This window comes from Parasteatoda tepidariorum, chromosome 5 (genome assembly GCF_982258835.1).
Source record: "Parasteatoda tepidariorum strain Cologne lab strain chromosome 5, Ptep-v5.0, whole genome shotgun sequence".
Lineage (NCBI taxonomy): Eukaryota > Metazoa > Arthropoda > Arachnida > Araneae > Theridiidae > Parasteatoda > Parasteatoda tepidariorum.
Window position 1 is genome coordinate 119962750 of NC_141759.1, and position 20886 is coordinate 119983635.

At 29.0% G+C, this 20886-nt stretch overlaps 1 long non-coding RNA gene across 1 annotated transcript; it reads left to right on the forward strand.

Moving 5' to 3' along the window:
- Positions 1–4950: 4950 nt before the first annotated feature.
- LOC147810117 (uncharacterized) lies at positions 4951–10641 on the forward strand. Its single transcript, XR_015434229.1, has 3 exons — positions 4951–5063; positions 6579–6670; positions 10483–10641. It is a non-coding gene; the product is annotated as an uncharacterized LOC147810117 (long non-coding RNA).
- The last annotated feature ends 10245 nt before the right edge of the window (positions 10642–20886 follow it).

A 20886-nucleotide genomic window follows, 5' to 3' on the forward strand; every position in this document is an offset into this window, starting at 1 on the left:
ATTTTCATTATGTCTTTCTTAAATCACCATTCAGGGTTGGTTTTAATTTTCTAATTCTCTGGTATTAATATTGTAATTTAAAATATAAAAAGCAATTTTATACAGCGTCATGACAACACCTTATTTACTAAAAACAAAAGCAAATTTTCTACTATAAAGCCAAGTAAAAAAAGCTCTTAAAATCTGGCATTTAATAAAATTTTAGTAGTTTTTGTTATTATTTTTGTGGATTCTATATGGAATAAATTCTGAATCCGATAAATGATTTTTCTTTAAATACAACTATGGTAATAATATTTTATAAATACTTTTATCAGTTTTTTTAAACTTATTCAATCCTAACTATGCAAACCGTTAACAATTCGAAAAACTAAATTAGATTTATTGTTCATTCTATTTGATATTTATTTATTTATAAATCAGTTTTTTGTACATAAATTATTTGTATCTGACAAATTGTTACGTAAGCTGATTTCTTAAAAGACTGAGTACTCTGTAATTACTTATAAGTAAACCTAGTTTTAAGCACTATATAAAAATTTCTCAAACATTTCATAGCAAAATTTGCTAATATTCTCAGAGGCATTTATAGCATCAGATATATTTAACATAGATACCCAAATATTGTGTATTAATATTTCTAAGCATTTACTTCATACTGCAATGATTATTTTTCAGGTTATTTTATATATTGTACATTCATTGCTTCACTCACTATTTTACAGGTATTTATATTGAATTTTTATCAAAGTGCGACTCAAAATTAATGACTGATGATTGTGTTATCAGGGCCTGATCTGGACATCAGGGAATCTCCACTTGTAACTTTAAACCAAATTTACTTGTTATTTATTTACAAAATGCCTTTAAGTTATGTATGACATAAGTGAATAGTAAATATTAGTAAATTTGCTGTTATATTTCTTTTAATTTTCGCTAACTCATAATTCTAATACGAGGGTTGCTATTTATATTTCTGGTCTAATAATGAAAAAACAAATATGTAGGATCGAAATTGGTTTTATTGTTTTTCAAAATATTCTCCATGATGATCAATACACTTTTGCATGCGTTTGAACCAATTTTAAAAAGCACGTTTTCCAGTTCGATTGATGTAACTCCAAAACATGCGTTTTGAATGCATCAACCGCTTCTTCGGGGTCGAAAATCGTTGTCCACGTAATTTATTTTTGATGTATGGGAATAAGAAGAAGTCATTGGGTGCCAAATCAGGGCTGCACGGTGGATGACCCATCAGTTCGATCTTTCGCTCTGTCAGAAATGCCTTTGTTTGAGTCGATGTGTGAGAGCTCGCATTGTATGATGAAGAATGATTCCCCAAGACAAAATTTATGATGGTACCATCAAAGGATTTTGATGGTTTATGTTGGTTTCAACAAGATTCTTGATGGTCCAACATGTTTTGATGGGCACCATCATACAACAATTTCCATCATGGTTTGTTGGTTTTTGATGGACCAACAAATTCCAACATAGCAAGATGGAAAATGTTGCTGTATTGCTATGATGGTAAACCATCAAGTAATGTTGGATTTTTCATGGACCAACAGTAACCATCATATTATGATGGAATATGTTGTATTCCCTTTATGATGGTCAACCAACATGGTATGTTTACTATTGATGGACCAACAACAGTCATCAAAATATGATGGAAATTGTTGGTTTACATTTATGATGGTCTACCAACAAGTTATGTATATTAATGTTGGCCCAACAATAACCATCATATTATGATGGAATATGTTGTACTCCCTTTATGATGGTCAACCAACATGGTATGTTTACTATTGATGGACCAACAGCACCATCAAAATATGATGGAAATTGTTGGTTTATATTTATGATGGTCAACCAACATGTTATGTATGTTAATGTTGCCCCAACAATAACCATCATACTAAGATGGAATATGTTGTATTCCCTTTATGATGGTCAACCAACATGTTACGTTTATTATTGATGGACCAACAAGAGCCATCAAAATACGATGGAAATTGTTGGTTTATATTTATGATGGTCAACCAACAAGTTACGTATATTAATGTTGGCCCTACAATAACCATCATATTATGTGGAATATGTTGTATTTCCCTTATGATGGTAAATCAGCATGGTATGTTTACTAATGATGAACCAACAACAGCCATCGAAATATGATGGAAATTGTTGGTAAAAAATAGTTATTGCAAATAATAGCAATAATTATTTTCATTAAGGTGAATTTGAGAAATATAGAACAATTAGGCCTTATATCAGGACTAATAAAGTTAAGAAATATTCATTCATAAAATTTTTATGTGCACGTGAACTGCTTGAGCTTTGTGTGTGACATTTTACTGAAAGGTTTAAAGTTGTTATTTAAATTACTAAATATGTGGTGAAAGCATTCTTATGAAAGTTAAAAAATAAATGGTTATTGCTATTTAGAAACACAAAACAATGAGGCACACGTCGGGTTTAACTTAATTAAGAAAAATTTAAATAAGATAAAATTTTTATTCGCGTGAGTTATAGTCGAATATAGTCTTGTGATATTTTGCAATATGGTAGAAATTTGTGGTTTTAATTGCAAAAAATGTAGTAATATGTTGTTAAAGGTTAAAAATTAATAGTAACTGCAATTGATAACATTAATTTGAATTTTAAATTCAGAAATTAATAAGGCTTCATATCAATATTGATGAGATTAAAAAAGATTCACTCATATGGGTACACGATTGAGAAATTATGAGCACGTGTAGTATTTGAGCATCGTCTCACGGCATTTTATTGAATGCTTAAAGGTTGTGGTTTAAATGATCAAACATGTGGTGAAATTATAACGAAGGGTTTAAAATAAATGGTTATTGCAATTCATAACATTATGGAGAATATTAGAAACACCAAACAAGAAGGCTACATATCAGGATTAATTAAATTAACAGAGATTCAAAGAAGATAAAGTTTTTATTCACACGTGTGGTATAGTCGAACATATTTTTATGAAACTTCACGATAGGGTCGAAAGTTGTAATTTTAATAGCAAAAATCATAGTAATATGTTGTTAAGGGTTTAAAATTTATATTAACTGCAATTAATATCTATAAGGTAAATTTAAATTCAGAAAAACAATAAGGATACATATTAGTATTAATATGATCAAAAAAGATTTATTCATATTGTATACGACTGCGAGATTAAATTATGAGCATGGTTTGGTAATTGCAATTTAATTACCATTTGCATAAATGGTAATTGCAATTCAAAACATTATGGTGAATTTTAGAAACACAAATCAAGGAGGCTATATATCAGGATTAATTAAGTTAAAAAAGATTCACACGTGCGTTAGTTTTATTCACACGTGCGGTATAGTCGAACATATTCTTATGATACTTAACAATGGGGTTGAAAGTTGTACTTTTAAATGCTAAAAATGTAGTAATATGTTGCTAAAGGTTGACTGTTGATGACTGTTGACTGTTGATGATGATGTGGGGGGGGATCTCTGCTATTGCTAAAGGTTAAAAATTGATAGTAACTGCAATTAATATCGTAAAGGCGAGGTTTAAATGCAGACAATAATAAAGCTACATGTCAGGATTAAGTTAAGAAAGATTCATTCATACAGGTACACTAGTGATAGATTAAATTTTTATGTACACGTGCACTACTTCAGCATTGTCTGGTTACTGAAGGGTTAAGACTTGTGATTAAATTATTTAACATGTGGTTATTGCAATTAATAACATTATGGCGTTTTTGAAAAATACAAAACAGTAAAGCAACATATCAGAAATAATTAAATTTAGAGGATTTAAATAAGATAATTTTTTTTAGAAATTCTGCAATTTGTATAAAAGTTCTATTTAAGGTTAAAAATAAATAGTTATTAAATATAATAACATTGAGGTAGATCTTCAATTTAGAAAAAATTATACGTATTCACAGAAATTAGAACGATTCGTGGATTTAAGTAAACGAGTGATAGATTAAATGAGAGGAACAAAAGCCGTTATTTGTACTTTTTCTTAAATCGTGCATATTCTAGTAATATTTTACGACGGCGTGGAAATTTACTATTATAATAAATAAAAATTATTATATATATTGCTTTGGTTGACGTAGGTCATTAAAGTAAGGGCTGTGTGATTGTACTTGTTTTCCAGTCACACAATCTAGGGCCTAGAATTTAACTTCTGCCACACCCATACATCGCACCCATTTATATGGCGGAACCCATTCATAAATCCAATCATTCATTCACGGATCCTAATTTTGACCTGAACCAGAGAGCGATCAATCTCCATTCCAGTACCCCCCCCCCCACCCCAGAGATTTAATCTGTTATGAGATCATGGAGAACTTTGTGACCCAACAGATTTAACTTTCAACTGTCACCATTTATTACACGGGGAGTCTTCGAGGGATGGATTCAAATTCCCGTTCTCACGACCGTGAGTCCAGCACCTTGCCAACTAGGCTATCCCGAACTATTATATAAATGAAATAATATTTAGTAATTGCAATGATTAATATATTGAATTTTAAAGTTGCTAAGGAGTAGGTAAAAACTTAAAAAATACTTATTAAATTTATTATTTAAGCATTTTGATGGTGATGTAAACACACAAAATAACTCTGAATAACTTTCGATCTAATGATAGGATTTTCAGATTATAAATTTTCTCTATATCCCTGTACCCATGGTATAGCTAAGAGACCGAATACAAGACTTTCGATTCCTCCGATTTTACGAGATTGTACATGGCACGTACTCTCGGAGGGTCTTGGCTGAGTCAAGGATCGAACCCCGAAAGATATTTTAATAGAAAATGAATTTTAAAAAAAAAACACTTTATATTGCTTTGTTAAAATTCCAGAGTATACTTTAATTTCTCACAATATACATTCGACCCTGCGTCAATCGCAATCAGGAGTGCAGTGTGAATGGTACTTAAGTGTTCTTTTCAAATTTTGCGTTTGGGGTGAGCAGCAAAATATCAGCTCAACTTCTTATTGTTTGTTGACTGTTCACCCTCGTGAGGGTTGCAATCACGTAAGTTTTTATAAAATTATTTATTCTTTTAATTATTATATTTTCAGTACCTTTTCTTCTAGATAATTTATAGGGGATAGTTCCATTTATTTTCTCCATTTTTTAATCTCCATTTATTTTTATTCTTTACCTCGTGTAAAAGTGCAATGTTTATTAAAAAATTATGTGGAACTCGAGCTATAAATTGGCTGGGGACAAATCATAAATTCTATTATTATTTCATCTACCATCAGTATTCTCCCTAATCGTTTTTTGAAGGCTCTGTCTGAACTTTGATACCAATAAATCAACCCCTTTTCATAAAAATAAACCGGTATCTATTCCCTAATTTATTCAGATTCAATTTTGAAAACAATTGATTCATTGTTTAAAATAAATATTAATTAAACATTGATAAAATTATCTGTCTTCAGAGGTCTGTCCAAGCCAAATTTATTACCGTTCAGGGGTACCTTCAACAATTCAACTTAAAAACAGTAGTTTCACAAAATACTTTTTCTTAAAATTTTGTTTTTGTGTCTCATACGAAATGATAAATCCATATTTTTATGTTGATTTTTTAATATAATTTGTAATTTTCACTAAATATATCTAAATTTTCACGAAACAGGTACCTCTCAGAAAAACCTAGACAGTCCCTTGGTCTTTAACATAAACAGTGGGAATTAAAATAAATAAATTTTTTATTGATGTTATCTTAAAGATATTTGTAACATAGAAAATGATGGATAAAATAATTGTGATTAATGCTGTTGAAAGTCTTTTGAATTTAGTCTCTGGTGTAAGATCGTCACTCAGAAGCGAATGCAATTGCCGTACGCAAACACTCGGTGCATATGGCAAAGTTTCAAAATCCTGAACCTCCGTCGCATGGAAAGACATATGTTTATGCGTCTGACTGAATCTCACGAGATAATCTCTTCTGAGATTGAGATTCGAAAGGGGTTTAGGTAGCCCAAAGTGTTGCAATAAGGCTTTGTGTCCCGAATCTTAGAATTAAGTCACTGAGCACGTAACTTTTGAGACTAAATTTTAAGACTGGTATCCTACAACACTAGTGATGCTCTATACATTAATAAGCAATTTTGTTTTTCTTTCATTTTATTGTTATGATCTTCTGTTTTCCCAATCTTTTTTGATAGTTTGATGTGAGCTTTTTTGTTATCCACAATGCACACATCTATATTATGTAAAGCAGTTAAAGATAAAGTATCTAACAATTAAACTACTTTAAATTCACTCCTGCTATTTTATCAATTGTATGAAGGACAAATGTTCTGATAGCGATACCCATATTCACATTTTTGTTTATATTCTGTAAAGTGACTTGAAATTTACTACAATTTTAAGATTATTTATTACCATTTTATTATCCTTATACGCGCGTAATTTGCTGAAAATTGTTGTAAACATAAATATTTCTTTTAAAATGTTCATTCCATTCTAAACAAGGTATTTCGTATTTAGGGCAACAAAATGCAATTAATTTTTTCTATTAATTGACTTTCTTTTCAGTTCATTACTTTGGATGAGTTAAAAGGAACATTTGAACGTAGAATCTGTTGATCATTAGGATTTCGTTTCCATTCATCTGTTTGAGAGGATGGGTAAGTTTTGTTAGTGCAAAAAATAATCATTTTCATTTTAAAATTTAGTTAGAATTAAGAAGCTTTTTTAATTTTTCTTCAATTAAATGTGTAAACTTCTTTTTATAATGTCTAACTTTTATTTCATAACTATTTTTATTTCATAATCTGGAGTGATTTCTGTGTATCTAAAAATATCAAACTCGAAACTTTCTAAAATATACTAGATCCTGGAAAGCACTTTGTTTACAAAAATTAAAAAAACCTGAAGTAATTAAGGTTTAAAAATAAGGTTTCCAATTTTCTTGTCGCCATCGTACTTGTGAATCAGAATTTCGATATCTGACATAAGTATTAATTTGAGTTTTTGCATAGCATTAAGAGTTATTTGGAAAATTTTCAAAAAATTGCAAATCACAGTCATATAGTGGTTCGGGCCAAAGCTGTAGCGTTACTGAAGCCTCATTTCATTTCTAATAATTTATTAGAAATGAATTATTATGTTTTTGTTTCTCAGTATTCAAAATGATTTTTAAACTAAGATTTTTAAAAAAATGTTGTGCGTTTTTTGTAGCATTAGAAACAAAAAGAAAATTCTGTTGAAGAAATTATAAGCTGAGTCAAACGCTTGACATTTCTTTTGGAAATAAATATTTTTAATGTGTCCTATTTTTTCTTACTGTTCTCACTACCACTGCTTTTAGTTTTTTTTACTTATTTTGTCTTTTAAAATTTTCTTGAAAAAGTCGAATGTAGTGACAATTTTGTCACCAGATAATTAGTTGAATATTTTGTATTTAGTTAACTGATCGTTTGCTTTTTTGTTAGAGTCTTCGTTTAGGACAACCTTATTATTTTATTACTAATAATTTTTGTAGCATTGAAGTCATTTTTCCGGCTTACTGTTATGGACTTAAGAATTTGTATTTCTAAGACTTCATAATTTGTTAGAAATTTAATCTTGCAAAAATTAACAAACTTAGTAAGAATTGCATCTCACATAATTATACAATGAAAACCTCTCAGGAGAGACCATTCTCTGTTCCTCGATAAAATGGACTTGGGAATGGAGGTTGGTCGTTCTTAGTGGTGTTACCTTCATCGACTCAAAGTTACGTGATTTTTCGCAAACAATTTTAATTATAGACTGTCATTCTCTTGGTATTGAAATGTTCCTTGTGTTGATGTCGTGAAAACTGGATGGGTGAATAAAATTTTACGTTAATAGAAATTATCCCTTCTAATATAATTATGTGTGAAACGAAATGTACCAACTATGTATGGTGTAGTTTTTTTAAATAAATAAAAAATTATGTTTTTAAGTAAGCATTTAATTTTTTTTTTCTTCATAAAAATCAGCTGTAAAAGATGAGAAGGGATTTGTTTGTTTGAGATGCTGAGTTTTTTCCAATTGACTTTTTTTATATACTTAAAATAACTAAAAGTAATCCAACAAAAATTACTGATTAATCAAAAATAAATCATTCAACTCTGATTACTAAATTATCGTCTTTAGTGCAATTTGACTACAACATGAAGTTGTAGATATCTGAGAGATCATCAGAAATAATTCTTTAAATAAAAACCAAGCAAATATTTAGAATACATTTTAAACTACTTATTTGTTTTGATATTTTATTGTGTTTCCTTACTTGACCTTTTCCTCATCTTGTGCAGAGATTTTGCCTAATTGCTGGGAGAGGTTTTTATGGTCTCTGCTAAAGTCCATGGAAAAAATACCTTGCCTCCCTAAAGTGGTTGTAAATAGAGATCGCTACATAGAGGTGATCTTTCCTGGAGGTTTCACTGTATATGGCATTTTAATGCAGGGCAACAGTTTTATTAAACAGATGTAGAATTGTAATTTATTGATGTTTAATCTTTAACTTTCTTCCAAGCAATAGCAATAATTATACCTATTATTTTCATATATTCAACAACTTTTAAGAAATGTGTTATAAGATTACATTTCGTCCGTTAAATTTCTATCTTATTTAAAATAGGACAATTGACTTCAAATCTTGATATTATTAATTTTTTATTCTTTAAAACACATTCCAATAAACTGTAATAAGGTACTACATTTAAATTCTTCATTATTTAGTTTATTTTTAATATAGTTTTCAATTGCTTACAAGTATAAAATATTTAAAGGTTTACACAGTTGTAAAAGCTTAAATATTATATTTTATTTTTTCCATCAAAAATAATTTTTCCTAATTGCTAATATTTATTGAAGAATAGTTAATGTATAATTTATTTTATAGTAATTTTATTTATTTATTTTTGAATAAGAGAGAAATCATATTTTTCTACTGTTAAACTTCTAATTGTTTTGTTTACTGATTACTTCTTTGCCTTAAAACAATTTTCCCTTATAAATTTAACACTAGAAAGACAAAAGAAGCCAAATTAACCCCTTTCTCTTTTTTTTTTGGTTTCTCTATAATAGACAATTACAGTCTTTTTTTTATAATTTAATTCTTCATGCATTCAGAATTCCTTGAAACTCCCAAAAAACATTTTATTACTTTACTTGTACCATTTGTAAAGTTTTTTTTACGCAAAAAACATGTACTTTCCGTAAACATAATTTTATTATACCACACTTGTCCATCTGCCGTTCATTTACAATAGCTGTGCTATGAAAGCCAATACATTCTAGCTTTCATTTGATTTTTTGTGATTAAATCCTACTATTTCACATGGTCAATAACTATCTGTATTATAAATTTTGCCCTTATGTAGCTGAATGAAAATGTGGGTTTGATATAATGTATTTTTATAATGTTAAAATTCAATGGTTCCCACTGAAACATTGTTAATAGTTGACAAAATTTTCTAGTTCTGAATATTAAAGATTTTTTAGTTCAGTAAAAAAAAGGTGTTATGATGTAAGTGATATCAAAACTAAAATAGCCTTAGCAGATGGAGGCAGCACATGTGGCCTCATAACGAATCAGGAATCGTTTTTGATTGCATTACTTACAGAGGCCTTTTTTGAGTTAAAATGTTTAATAAGTAAACATTTGGCAAAAGAAAACAATTTTACTTTTGGTTTTAGGAGAGAATTTCCAATAAGTTAGGATTGAAAAAAAATTAAAGAGATGCTGTACTTGTTCATTCAAACACTAACTTACTGAAAGTGCTGAGTATTTCTGACCTTCCATAAATTGTTCCAATTTAAGTGCTTATTTAATCATTCATGCCTTAGCAATATAGAAACATGTTAAAAATACAGTGTTTAGTTTAATCAAATATTTTCATTAACTAATTAGAATGAAATACCACAGAATTTCAATGATCAAGCCTATAATATATTTTTATTAAATAATTATATTAAAAGATTTTGGATGTCTAATCACTAACCCCCTCAGTCTTTTTAAAGTATACAGCAATGTTCAGTTTTTCTAGTGTTAAAAGTTATGCAATATTTTCATCCAGGACTATATTTATTTTATATGTTTTCATTATTATTACAGGATTGTCAACTTTCTACGCTTTTTTTTCTTCCAAATATTTATTCTAGTGCTACATAAGTTTATGTTTTAGGATATTATTTTCTATTTATTTTAGCCAATTTTCCATGCCAATTCTCATAAATTCATTCATTTGCAAAGAGATTTTGTTCTAGGTCTTTTGTTTTAAGGCTGTTGGCAAATTTAACAAAAATTTTTAAAGCTTTGAATTTTAAATGTCCACCACTTTATAAAATATTTTTTAAAATTCCTATAAGCTTGCAGACCTGTTATTATTTTCAGCATAAAAATAAGCAAACAGCTACTGTCATTTGTTTATCTAATGTGTTTTAATTTGATTTTTTTATTTTGCAGTTATAATTCGAGAATTTATGGGAATAAAGTTCATCAATATTGTATATTGAAATTCAACATTTATGTATGTCAAATACTTTTGTAGATTATATGTGTAAAAAAAATTATTAAAAGTACTATAAATGTATTAAATGTATTTAAATAAATGTTTTCAATTTACATGTTTGTCTTTATTTATCAAAATTCTATTTTTTGAAATCTATTATATATTTTTTGTAAATTGTACTTATAAACTATAGGAAATTTTTTTTCCTCTTCAATCTTAATGTTAAATTAAAAATAAATTATGGAATGCTATCTTGTTTTAAATGTAAGAAAAAACTTTCTGTAAGTTAGGGTCCGCCAAATGATTAGAGTCTCAAGCTTTAATTTTGCTTAATTTAATTTCAATATTATAATGAAACTTTTACATAATCATAGCCGATATTGACATAGTATTCCATACAAAAATTTTTTTTTATATATTATTTACAAATGTAAATTGGACTAACATAAAGATGTTCGAATCATGCTTATTAAAAAATGCATGGATTGTGGCTATGGAACGCATGGAAGTTATGGTTGTAACCAGCCAATTTTGTTTACGATGTACTTAGTGGTTCACCATAATGAAAACAGCAATATATATTGGTTTTTTATGTACCAACAAACAAGCTGAAATATGGGTAATGGCTAGTCTTCAAGAATTAGTAGAATAGTATGATCATCAAGAATTAGTATGATTGTTGTTGGAATTCGTTCATTTGTGTTTTGTTAAACCATGGAGCAAAGTTGGATTAGCTCATATCTGTTCAATATAGGTTGTTCCAAATTCTAATATGAAGTGATGGTCTATATTGATGGTACCAAAGAATAAAATGGTTTTTTTGTGACATTAAGTTGGAAACCATCAACACACGTAGGTTTTCTAACATGGGGTGACGGTCAGTCTTGATGGTGGCAGCAGAAATTAAGCTGGTTTTTGATGGAATGTAAGTTGGAAACCAACAAAATATGTTGGTTCCTGATTATTTTTTGTGTTGGACCATCAAAAAATACCATCAAACCATGTTGGTTTTTGATGGATTGTTTTGTTGGATTATTGAAAAATACCATCAAAATATGTTGGTTCCTGATAAATTTTTTTGTTGGACCATCAAAAAATACCATCAAACCATGTTGGTTTTTGATGGATTTTTTTTTTGTTGGACCATTGAAAAATTCCATCAAAATATGTTGGTTCCTGATAAATTTTTTTGTTGGACCATCAAAAAATACCATCAAACTATGTTGGTTCTTAATGGATTTTTTGTTGGACCATTGAAAAACACCATCAAACTATGTTGGTTTTGTCTATGTTGGCCCAACATAAATTTGTTCCAATTCCTAATATGAGGTGATGGTCAGTCTTGTTGGTACCATCAGGAATTAAGATGGAATATAAGTTGAGACCAACAACATATGTTGGTTCCTGATTAATTTTTAGGTTGGGCTATCAAAAACTACCATCAAACCATGTTGGTTCTTGATGGATTTATTTGTTGGACTAACGGAAAATACCATCATACTATGGTGGTTTTGTTCATGTTGGTCCAACATAAATTTGTTCCAATTCCTAATATGAGGTGATGGTCAGTCTTGTTGGTACCATCATAAAATATGATGGTTTTTGATGGAAATTCATGATGGTTACCATCATATTCATGTTGGTCCATCAAAGAAAAACCATCATAAAATTTGTCTTGGGTCGCCTGTTCTTCTGCTTTTTTCAAATTTCTCCGATGACTTCTGGCAAACAAATGGTCGTGTACCATTCAGAATTGACCGCCCTGCGTTGCTCTAACGCCACTGTTGCCACATAACCGTTAATGCCGAAGAAACAGGCAATCATTTGTTTCGATGTGCTTCTTCCTCGAACAACTTTTGTTGGTTTTGCCTCGTCTTGGAAGACCCATACAGTTGATTGCTGTTTTGTTTCCGGCCCATATGCATACCCTTATGAAAAAATCGAGGTATAAACGAGGTATATTTTAAAGGTATAAAGGAGGTTGTTATTTAAATACGTCGTAGAGGTTGAAAAGGGTGCAAATGAATACCTCAAAATCAACCTCAAATATACCTCCAGAGGTATATATGTTTCAGCCTGAAGTATATTTTTTTACACTTGTGGAAGTATTTATTCAACAGCCTAAGGTGTGTCATTTTACACTTCAGGTTATTATAAATCAACCTCAGGTGTATTTTGTTCGACATCAGGTAATTGTTTTTCAACCTCAGGTATATAATTTTATGCTTGCAGAGGTATATATTTATCAACTTGTGGTGTGTCGTTTTACACTTCTGGTTGTTATAAATCAACCTCAGGTGTATTTTGTTTTACCTCAGGTAATTATTCTTCAACTTCAGGTATATAATTTTATGCTTGTCGAGGTATATATTTTCAACCTAAGGTGGGCCATTTTACACTTCTGGTTGTTATAAATCAACCTGAAGTGTATTTTCAACAATTGGAAAGGTTATTTTTAATTAGCGCCATGTGGTTCATGTTCTACCTTAAGTTATTATTTCGTAACCTCAAGTATATATTTTTGTATTTTTAGAAGTATTAATTTATCAACCAAAGATGTTTTTTTTTAACACTTGCGAAGGTGAGGTGTTATACGGACCACCTAGTTTATTAATTTTTAAACTCACTATATAAAAAATATAATATATATATAAAGATATTATATATATTATATGAAGAATAATGTACATTACATTTTTTTCACTAGTAGAGATCATTTATCAACCTAAAATTTTTAATATTAAACCTTCGGCAGTAATTGCTTCTTTTGTTAAGCTATAAAAGAAGATTTCAAATGCATAATTCTTCTATAATTTTAATAGATTGATTTAAATCATCTTAAAATAACACTTATCCAAATTCCACAGTTAGTAAAAATTATTTATGGGAACTCATACTAGTATTTTTAGAAGATAGTTGTCTAAGGTGCTTGAATTTTTAAAGCAATAAAATTACAAATTTAAATAATTAGTCAGCTCAAATTCGAAGTACTTTTATTTAAAACTGAAATTTCACTTTTTTTACAAACCAACAAAATTATTTTAAATACTGTTTCCGTCTACATGTTGAAACTTGTAATTATTGGAACCTAAAAGGAAAAAAAATATAAATTAGTAAGAAAGTCATATTTACAATAATAGTGGCAGGTCTTAAAATATTAGAAAGTATTTTTTTTTTTATGATTTAAATTAACTGGATGAAATTAATTTTCCTTTTCAGATAAATATCTTCAGCCATTTCTATTCAATCCTCGTAGCTAAAAAGCATGACATGTATCACAGCCACAAAATAAAATACACTGAAGACAGTATTACCATTAACAACATTTACAGAAATTCAAATATACAGGGCGTTTATAAAGTCTCGAACCCATTTTGATGTTTAACAACTCATAAAATAATAAAGATAGATTAAAATTAATAACATAAATGGTTAGATAGACTCAAAAACTTTCATGAACCTCGTCAATGAACTTCCACGTGTGCCCCCTTCGTCGCACGGAGAATATCAAGTCGATAGTCAATTTCACGCCAGGTAGCGGCAAGCATGTCGGCGTCCACAGAAGCTATTGCGGTTGTAATTCTGGCTTTTAGGCCATCAATGTTCGACACGATCCTCCTGTAAACATTGTCCTTTATAAGCGTCCTTTTTAAAGTCCAGCGGCGTTATATCAGGTGATCTGGGTGGCCAAGGAATTGGACCTCCTCGCCCAATCCATCTTCCTGTAAAATGGTCATTCAAAGAACTATGAACGATGATACCCCAATGAGGTGGTGCACCATCTTGTTGCATCCTGTTGCTGAAGCTCTTCTAGTTGTGGAAATACGAAGTTTTCCAACATGTCTAAGTATACGACTGATGAGATTGTCTTTTCTGTAAAAAAGAAAGCTACCTCTCGTGAAATTGACTATCGACTTGATATTCTCCCTGCGACGAAGGGGGCACACGTGGAAGTTCATTGACAAGGGTCATGAAACTTTTTGAGTCTATCTAACCATTAATGTTATTAATTTTAATCTATCTTTATTATTTTATAAGTTATTAAACATCAAAATGGGTCCGGGACTTTATAAACACCCTGTATAATTCCAATCTTATTATGCAATTTTAACACTTTTTATTTTTCTATACATCTGTAACATTATGGTACTTGTAAGTTTAATAATTAGATTTCCTTCCCTTTCTTTTTTAAAAATCTTTAAACTCAGTAAACCTAGTCTATATTTTTCAACTTTTTGTCAGACTTCATGAAACTAGCAGTTTTTTTTTAAATTTTTGACGCTGATTCTGAAAAGGACTTATGTTATTGTCAATCACATCAGAGTTTCTTAAAAAATAGTTATTTTAATAATTTTTAATCAATGTAATCAAGAATTTACAATCGTTTAATAAATTAAAATTTTAAAGTTATGTACCAATTTTTATTCTTTTTTTACACTCAATTGAATAGAACAAATTACATTCTGATAAGGAGCATTTATTTTAAAGTTGCGAGTAATTTTATGTGAAGAAAATGTCTAAGAGAGAATGATTTGAAATAATACTTTTAAAATAAGTTGAGTATAACATCTCCTATATAACTTATAATACCGAGCAGAATAAAACTAATAGTTAGTTGTTACAAACACTTGTTTAAATATAAATACACATCCCATAGGATGAAACTCAAAATAATGCATATTACTTTCAACAATAAATGTTTTTATTTGCAATTGATTTTATTCAATTCAGGATTAAAATTGCATACTATACTGACTTATTTCTAAAATATTTAAGATTTCCGAAATTCGCACATTTTTGAAGTAGTGAACCATAAACAGCTGCATGAAAAAACTCATAACCTTGAAACAAATTGTCATATAAACTTGAAATCGGATTTAATTTAATTCTGCCCAATATTCTAATAAGTAATAACAATCTGCTTAGTAAATAATTAACGTGGGTAAAATGCTAGAAAATAACATGTAATGAAAATAGCAGTTTTGTGATCAAACATGAAGAAGTGAGCTAGTACAGTTACTAGTTTTCAATTATCAAATATCTAGCAAACTATTGTTATCAACAATAATTACGCAAATTCTGTAGTTTATTAGGAGAGATTACTTTTTCTTTTAGGTATAAATTCAGAACTATATCCTTGGGGAAGGCTGAGCAGTAGCTTGCTTGTCTCTTCTTCTGCGCCGCCGCGCATGTGCTATTTACAGCCTAGGCCATCTCAGTAATATCAGGGAACTGTGGATAAGCTCTGTAAATATATATATATATATATAAACTTTGTATATATATAAACAATAATATAAACTTTGCAACAAATATCCAAACGATAAGCATACAGCTATAGTAGAATTTCAAAGCAAAATTGCTATTTTAAAAATCTTTCAATTTTCAATGATTTATTTATAAGAGAAATTGTGAACATTTTTCTCAATTAATCAGCGTGCATACTGCTACGTTAAAACATATACATTTAAGCAAAATAAAAAGAATAGTTCTATTTGACTGAACTACAAACAATAAAATATACTGTGCATAACCTGCTGTAACGATTCACCAGTAATGTTACCCTAAACAGTGACGAGAAATATTTCGGTTATTCTCTCTTATTGCTAAGCCTACAACGATAGCCTCTAAGAATATCCTCCAACTTAAATTATTTAAGATCAGGACGCGTCGTTAAAACAAAAATAATAAAATTTAAGTTTCAAAATTGAAGCATATTTGATTAAAAGTGATAAAACTAAATTAATAAATGTCAAGCACACTTACCGAATTTCGAATAGACTTTCGATTGTCAACACACACGCCATTTGCCGGCTCGCATGGAACTCTGGGAAGTGAGCTAGTTAATATGAAGTGTACTTTAAGCAACCTTAAAACAAGCTTAGGTATAAATAAAATGACTTCAACACCTCAATAAATACCTCAATATCGTTAGTAGAAAAAAGGTATATTTTTTATACCTCGTAATTACCTCACTCTCGTTAGTTGAAATAAGGTTGATTTTTTTATACCTCAAAAATACTTCTTTTGTTACAAGTGTAAGAAAATAAACCTGGTATGCCTTAAAAATCACCTTATCAGTCTGGTTGATTTGAAGTGAATTTTAAACAACCTCAAAACAGGCTGAAGTATATATAAATCAACCTCGTACACCTTAATTACAACCTTTACGAGGTATAATTTTTATTTCTGTTTTCTCTGCATCCTTAAATATACCTCAAATATACCTCAAAACAACCTTAATACCTCAAAAATACCTCAAATCAACCTTAAATATACCTTAAATTTTCATAAGGGTAGATCCATGATTCGTCACCTGTTTAGATGTTATACACAGCCTTTGATGTACAGTCCGCAAAAAAAAAAACGAATCACCCTGAATAACTTTCGTTCTAATGATCGGATTTTCACGAACTAAGTGTCAATCTTAATGGTTCCTGGGGGTGACCTCAAATATGCTAATTAATTAGTGCTAACTATTAATTAAGTTACGAAATCAGACACAAAAACGTACTTTCTCTGAATAAACATGCATTTTTTTTTACATATTTGGATTTCTTATCTTCAAAATAGAGGGGGTAGCCGCAATCTGGGAAATGTGGTCCCCATAGTTTGGTCAGGAGAGCGATTCAAAGTTCGTATCCCTTAATGTTAATTTCGCTTTTTGCGTTTTCAGTCATATTTTCAAAACTAATGAAGCAATTCAAAAAAAATTTCACCCACTCATAAAACTCATTTACCCAAAGATAATTTCATGCAAAAAATAATTTTTAATAATTATTTATTATTTTTTATTATTTAATTAAAGTGAGGATGAAAAAATATTGAATTATAAGGTATGAATTTTTTTATACCATATTAATCTACATATTTTTCAATTGAAAAATCTAAAGTTTCAACTGTTTTTATTTATTAGAAGCTGAAAAAAATGAAAATTAATTATTTTTAAAAAAATAATTTGGCGACAATAAAGAAATAACTAATTGGAGCGATTAATATTAAAATGTGATAAACTTGGGAGGAACTTGACTTCGCGCGCGTAGCGTAAAATTTCATTCATATTTTTTTCGCTAATAATCGTTTGCTAATCTTTTTATTTTTATTTCTTTCACACTATAAAATACGATGTTTCTTTTTTAGTCATTTAATAATTTATTTGCAATTTAGTAAAGAATTTTGAATAAAAACACTTTATTCAACAAATGTCTAGTTTTAAAAAAGCGTGCTTCTGAAAGAATACACCAGATTGTGCTTATTTAATGTGATTATTTTTTATTTTTTTTTATTTTGTTTTTCAATAACTGATACAATTTCAATAATATACATACGTATGCATAGATTTGGAATAATATATTTATCAATTTCTTGAATATATATTTTATAAATATTAATAAAAATACGTAGTCAACATTTTTAAACATCTCTCACAACATCGCAAATTTCTCAACATCTTATAGGGTAAACTAAACAATGAAGGAACACTTAAGCTTAGCTTGCCTTTAAAAAAAATTCATAAAAATTTCAAAATTTGTAATTTTAGCTAAATGATGGTTTCGACATATTTGTTATTAAATGCAAATTATGTAAAAAAAGTTAGATAACTTACATAATATTGTTTTAAGCTTTTGGTGGTTTAAATAATAAGTAGTAAGATGACCAAGTGAAGGAACAGTTCTTACCAGTGAATAAGCACTAAATTTTCCAGAGAATGAACACTTAATTTTGATAATGTTTGATGCTCGTTAGGAATCCATAGGCCACACAAATGTCTAAAAACAAGATTTTTCTTGGAATTACGACATATAACCATAGTTAATGTGGAAAATTTTACTTTTTTTTCAGTCATGGAATGGAAAGTAAAATATGTTTGAATACATAATTTAAAAAAAAATGTTTTTCATTTTTTTCTTACAGTTTAATAGTCCGTTCTAAATTATGAATGTTTATCATTGTGTAATCTGATGATGTTTTTATTATTATTATAATTCGATCATTTTTTTTTGCTTAATCTTTTCCTCATATTTTTCAAGCTTTTTTTTAAATCTTTTTAAGTATTTTTTTTTTCTCTTCGTCATGAGTAATTTATTTCTTTTTCTTTTGATTTAACCTTCCTCTTTTTTCCAAATTTTTGGCCAATGTAAATGTATCTTCGAAATTTCTTTTGATTTTCCAGTTCCATTTCAAGAATTCCTCACTGGATAATAAATGAGAAAAAGGAGTTTCGAAGTTTGAGTAAAACCCATCTCTCATTGACTTATATCTAGTAGTTACTTATGAAACCAATCGTTTTTGCAACTAACAATGCCTCAAGAGGATTTATCTCAAAATCGGTTTTCAAGATACTTTTATTATTAATGTTAGTTGTCTCAGCTTCAGAGCCAAAATTTGATTATACAATTGTTCTTTTTGAAATAAATTCTTCAATATTGAGAAAAGCGCAGGCTATTGGATATTTGGGAGATTAAACTTTTCTGTCAATGTTCCTTTAAAAATTGGCAACATAACTTGTGAGATTTCCTTCTCAAACTTCTGAAGAAATAGCGCATCGTTACTCTCGAAGCATGTGTTTTGTTGATAAGTTGTCTTGCTCATTAACTCTTGGTGTCTGTTTTGCATGCATTTGTTACAGTCAACGTTTCCTACATCGAATGAAAAAATATCGCATTTCATAAAAGCATTTTAACTTCATCAGTTGATGCCTCAAATCTTATTTAAAAATGGATGTAAAATTTTCTAGACATATTGTTTTACAATTCTTTTGTTTTCAAGATCTAACGAGATTTCCAAGAATTACGTAGAAAACTAAACCAGAAAATTTGTTTTGAGGAACAAAACTTGCTCAGTTTCAAATTGATATGAGATTTATACCTATCCAGAAGAAGCAAAATTAGGAATTTGATTGCATTTTTAATTAGCCATGGGTAGAAACATTTGCAATATATTTGTAAAATGTTGCTGCGGTCATCGTTTCATTTCATGAATAGCTTTTTCCAATGAAATATGTAGCAGGGACTGATTCTGTAATATCTCTACGAATTCTTCTGTAAGGAAAAACTACCAATGGAGGTACTTTTTCTTTCCTAGGTACTTTAGAATATAAATCCTTATAATTTTTAAGGCCGCAGATTTTTCCCGTTTAAGGGCAGTATTCAACTCTTGTTTCATTCGCATTGTAAATGCAATCACTTTATAAAAGGATGCCAGGGCTACTTCCCTCCTAAAGATTCTCTGAAGTTCTTAAAACCAGTATTTCGAATATTATTCTCTAAGGGAAGTTTTGCCTTTTGAAATTATCTTCGCATTGCACTGAGTTATCGGTGGATGTCACCTTAAAAAAACTTCACCCATTTTTCACCTAGATAATTGTCTTTAAATGGATTTTTCCTACCAGTTCCCGTTAGGACATTAAAGACGGCAATAGGATAATAATTTAGCTAATTATTGGCACAAAATCCTGCAAAGATTCCATTCAAGCTTTTATTATATTCAGTTGTTATATTTAGTTAATAAACATAGTTTATTAAGGAGTGTAAGGTATGATGTAATAACTAATCACTACATTTATAAAGATAAATAATAAATTAATTATTATTATAATTCTTTAAATAAATTTAGCAATTAAATTTGCATATTTAAATGAAATAGTTATAGGAACTATTCATACAACATTTAACTGAATTTTAGGAGTCCTCTATGTCGCTGAACTACTAATTATCCAAGTAATATCATATTTCACACATACTATTCATTCACTGGGAAATCTATTCTCAGTGAAGGAACATGCCTGTTCCTTCACTGGTTAGAAGTTGTTTTTTTTATTTTTAACATAATTTTGATTTATAATATGACAAAAGGTACAAGAAAACTAAAATTTTTCTTTTATTTTCATTAACTTGAAAAAATCCCAGTAAAGGAACACTTGTTTATACATTGGTTTTTCATCGTTCTGTAATCCAGTTAATAAACACCCCCTAATCTCAGTAATTGCTCAGTTATTGCTTAATTTCAGTACTTGCTTATGTTATGATGCTTAAAATAAATAAAACGTAAATTCAATGACCGTATTTTGAATTCTTTTTTTCACAATGAAAAGAAAAAGCATTATTATATGCAATTAATTGTAGTTTAAACGGATAACAACAAACACTGACCTTATAATTTTGTCAAAGAAACAAGGCGTTGAACAGATACTAACAAAATCAAAACTTTTTCCAGAGAAGACTCAAAGACCAGATAACTAAATGCATTGTTAAAGAACTTCCTATTGTTAGGTAGTAAGCTACTCTTACCAATCAATCTAAATTAAAACGTTTAAAATCTTATTTCTAAGAAATATCTATGAAATGCTCCTTCATTTG